The following is a 4,831-nucleotide window of genomic DNA, read 5'->3' on the forward strand; positions in this document are numbered from 1 at the left end:
CAAGTGGTTTAAATCAAGAGACGTTATTACAGCTGAAGAGTACAGTTAAGAAATTCACTTTTAAAATATTTAATATACAAATTAATGAAATAAATAGAATAGAAATGGCTGGGCAGGCGATGTGTTGCAGCTGTAGTACGTGGGAGCTGGTGGACGCCGGTGCAATCCACGTTGGCCACATCTGCAGCAAGTTTTGCCCCCTGGAGGAGCTTCGGCTCAGAGTTGATGAGCAGGAGTCCGAGCTGCAGACACTGAAACACAACACGGAGGGGGAGAGTTAGCTGGACACTGTGTTTGAGGAGAAAGCCACACCGCTTCGATTAATCACATCAAATTTGGACTGTGGTCAGGGACAGGAGGGTGTGACTGCAATTGAGGCAGGTATGGGGATCCAGAATTTAGCTTTCGAGGAGCCTCAGCCAGTGCCTTTATCCAATAGGTACGAGATTCTTGCTGCCAGTGTGGACGAGGGCACAGACTGCAAGGAGGATGAGCAAACTGACCACAGCACCGTGGTTAAGAGTACCATTCAAGTGGGGGAAGAAAAGAGAAATGTATTTGGATTACTGGATAGCATAGTTCGGGGAATAGATACTGTTCTCTGCAGTAAAGACAGGGAGTCCTGAAGGCTGTGCTGCCTACCTGGTACCAAGGTTAAAGGACATCTCTACTGGGCTGGGGAGGAACTTTGAGTGAGAGGGGAAGGATCCAGTTGTCATGGTCTACGTAGGTGCCAATGACATAGGTAGGACTAAGAAAGAGGTTCTGCTGAGGGACTATGAGCAGCTCAGGGCTAAATTAAAAAGCAGAACCACAAAGGTAATAATCTCCAGATTACTACCTGAGCCACATGCAATTTGGTGTAGGGTAAATAAGATTAGAGAGGTAAACACGTGGCTCAAAGATTGGCGTGGGAGAAATGGGTTCCAATTCATGGGGCACTGGCACCAGTACTGGGGAAAGAGAGAGCTGTTCCGTTGGGATGGGCTTCATTTGAACATGCTGGGACCAGTGTCCTAGCGAATCGTATAACTAGGGTTGTAGATAGGACTTTAAACTAATTAGTGTGGGGAAGGGTTCAATTGAAGAGAAGTTTAAAAATTCAAAAAGAAACGAGAGAGCAGAGGTGCAGGGCATTGAAGAGACAAACGCTAATCAAAGTGTGACAGGAAGAAGCAGAAAATATAAGCAGAAAAGTGCAGCAGAAATTAGAACCAGAATGAGTGATAATGGCAAAAAATCAAAGCTTAAGGCTCTTTATCTGAATGCACGCTGCATTTGTAACAAGATAGAGGAATTGATGCACAAATAGAAATTAATGAATATAACTTGATAGTTATTACAGAGACATGGTTGCAGGGTGACCAAGACTGGGAAATCAATATTCAAGGGTATTCGATATTCTGGAAAAATAGGCAAAAAGGAAAAGGAGGTGAGGAAGCTTTGTTAATAAAGGAAGTTATCAGTGCAGTGGTGAGTAGTGGTGTAGGTGCGATAGATCGTGATGTGGAATTAGTTTGGGTGGAAATAAGGAATAGCAAGGGGAAGAAGTCACGGGTGGGAGTCATCAATAGGCCCCCGAAGAGTTGCCTCACTGGAGGACAAAGTATAAATTGGGAAATAATGGATGCATGTAAGAAGGGCGCTACAATTGTCATGGTGATTTTAATCTGCATATTGACTGGACAAATTAGATTGGCAGAAGTAACATGGATGACGAATTTGTAGAGTGCATCAGAGATTGTTGCTTCGAGCAATAGATTGCAGAACCTACCCAGGAACAGGCTATTCTAGATCTAGTAATGTGTAATGAGGTAGGACTAATCAGAGATATTGTAGTTAAGGATCCTCTAGGGGGTAGCGATCACAACATGGTAAAATTTCAAATTCAGTTTGAGGGCGAGCAACTCGGGTCTCAAACCAGTGTCCTCAACTTAAACAAGGGTAATTACAGAGGTATGAAGAGTTGTCTAAAGTGGGCTGGGGAAATAGACTAAGGGGAAGGTCAGTGGATGAGCAGTGGCAGACAGTTAAGCAGATATTTCATAATGCTCAGCAAAAATTTATCCTGGTCAATAAGAAGGACTCGATGAGAAGGATGAATCACCCGTGGTTAACAAAGGCTGTTAAGGAGAGTATCCAATCAAAAACTAAGACATACAAAGCGGCAAAAACGAGTGGTAGGTCAGAGGATTGGGAATGTTTTAGGAACCAGCAGCGAATGACGAAAAAGCTAATAAAGAGGGAGAAAATTGATTATGAAAGTAAATTGGCAAGAAATATAAAAACAAACAGCAAGAGCCTCTACGGGTATATAAAAAGAAAGAGAGTAGTTAAAGTGATCGTGGGACCCTTGGAAGATGTGGCTGGAGAATTGATAACGGGAAACAGGGAAATGGCAGATAATTTAAACCAATATTTTATTTATTGTTATTCAGAGATACAGCACTGAAACAGGCCCTTCGGCCCACTGAGTCTGTGCTGACCATCAACCACCCATTTATACTAATCCTACATTAATCCCATATTCCTATCACATCCCCACACTACCTACCTACACTAGGGCCAATTTACAATGGACAATTTATCTATCAACCTACAAGTCTTTGGCTGTGGGAGGAAACCGGAGCACCCGGCGAAAACCCACGCGGTCACAGGGAGAACTTGCAAACTCCGCACAGGCAGTACCCAGAATCAAACCCGGGTTGCTGGAGCTGTGAGGCTGCAGTGCTAACCACTGTGCCGCCCTTTTGAAACTGAAACTGAATTTTGCATCGGTCTTCATGGTGGAGGATACTATAAACATTCCACAGATATCAGATAAGCAAGGAGCTAATGGGAGGAAAGATCCTGTAACAGTCTCTATCATGAGGGACAAAGTATTTGACCAAATAATGGGAATACATCAGACAAGTCGCCAGGACCTGATGGCCGACATCCAAGGGTTTTCAAAGAAGTGGCTGCAGAGATAGTGGAGGCGTTGGTCGAAATATTCCAGAACTTCCAGGATTCCGGGAGGTCCCAGTGGATTGGAAAACCGCTAATGTAATGCCCCTATTCAAGAAGGGAGGGAGACAAAAAGCAAGAAACTATAGGACAGTCAGCCTAACATCGGTCATTGGGAAAATGCTAGCGTCTATTGTTAAGGAAGAAATAGCAGGACATTTAGAAAAGTTTAACGCAATCAAACAGAATCAACATGGTTTTGTGAAAGGGAAATCATGTTTGACAAATTTGCTAGAGTTCTTTGAGGATATAACAAGCAGAGTTGATAAAGGGGAACTGGTAGATGTAGTGTATTTAGGCATTTGATAAGGTGCCACAAACAAGATGGTTGCACAAGATAGGAGCTCACGGTATTGGGGGTAATGTATTAGCATGGATTGAGGATTGGTTAACTCACAGAAGACAGAGAGTCGGGATTAATGGGTCTTTTTCAGGTTGGAAAGTGGTAACTAGTGGAGTGCTACAAGGATCAGTCCTAGGGCCTGAATTATTTACTGTCTATATTAATGACTTGGAGGGGACAGAGTGTAACATATCCAAATTTGCTGACGATACAAAAATAGGTGGGCGGTCAGATTGTGATATGGACATAAGGAATCTGTGAAGGGATATAGATAGGTTGAGTGAGTGCACAAAAACTTGGCAGATGGAGTTTAATATAGGAAAATGTGAGGTCATGCACTTTGGTCGGAAGAATAAAAAGACAGACTATTATTTAAATGGAGAGAGACTCCAAAAAAGTGCAGCACAGAGGGATCTGGGTGTTCTTGTGCATGAAACACAAAAAGTTAGCATGCAGATGTAGTAAGTAATTAAGAAGGTAAATGGAATTTTTGCCTTTATTACTAGGGGGTTGAAGTTTAGAAATAGGGAAGCCTTGTCACAACTGTACAGGGTGTTGGTGAGGCTGCACCTGGAGTACTGTGTACAGTTTTGGTCCCCGTATTTAAGAAAGGATATACTGGCATTGGAGGCAGTTCAAAAGAGATTCACTAGGTTGATTCCTGGAATGAAGGGGTTGACTTATCAAGAACTGCTAAACAGGTTAGGCCTTTATTCAATAGAGTCCAGAAGAATGAGGGGTGATCTTATTGAAATATACAAGATTCCAAGGGGGCTCGACAGGGTAGATGTTGAGAAGATATTTCCACTAGTGGGGGAATCTCAAACTAGGGGACATAGTTACAGAATAAGGGGACACTCATTTAAAACTGAGATGCAAAGGAATTTCTTCTCTCAGAGGGTAGTGAGTGTCTGGAATGCTCTATCCCAGAGAGTTGTGGAGACCAGATCACTGAAAGTATTTAAAGAGGAGGTAGATAGATTTTTGAAATTTCGGGGAGTTGAGGGCTATTACGAACGGGCACGAAAGAGCAATTGAGGTCTGGGACAGATCAGCCATGATCTTATTGAATGGTGGGCAGGCTTGAGGTGTTGATGGCCTACTCCTGCTCCTATTTCTTATGTTCTTATGTTCTAAAGCATTAGTCCAGAGAGAGTGTTCATGAAAGAATAATGAGCAGCTGGATCCAAAAGCACAACATGAAAAACAGGCACATGCTTAAAAAAAAATCAAATAATAAAAAAAAGAAATAATATTAAAAAAGCCAGTCATGCTCTGAAATTGTTGAACTCAATGTTGAGTCTGCAAGGCTGTACAGTGTCCAATCGAAAGATCAGGTGCTGTTCCTCAAGTTTGCGTTGATGTTCACTGGAACACTGCAGCAGGACAAGGAAAGAAATGTGGGTATGAGAGCAAGGTGGTGGGGAGGGTGGGGGTGGGTGGGTGTTGAAATGGCCAACAACCGGAAGTTCAGGGTCATGC

This window comes from Heterodontus francisci, chromosome 22, assembly GCF_036365525.1.
Source record: "Heterodontus francisci isolate sHetFra1 chromosome 22, sHetFra1.hap1, whole genome shotgun sequence".
Classification (NCBI taxonomy): domain Eukaryota; kingdom Metazoa; phylum Chordata; class Chondrichthyes; order Heterodontiformes; family Heterodontidae; genus Heterodontus; species Heterodontus francisci.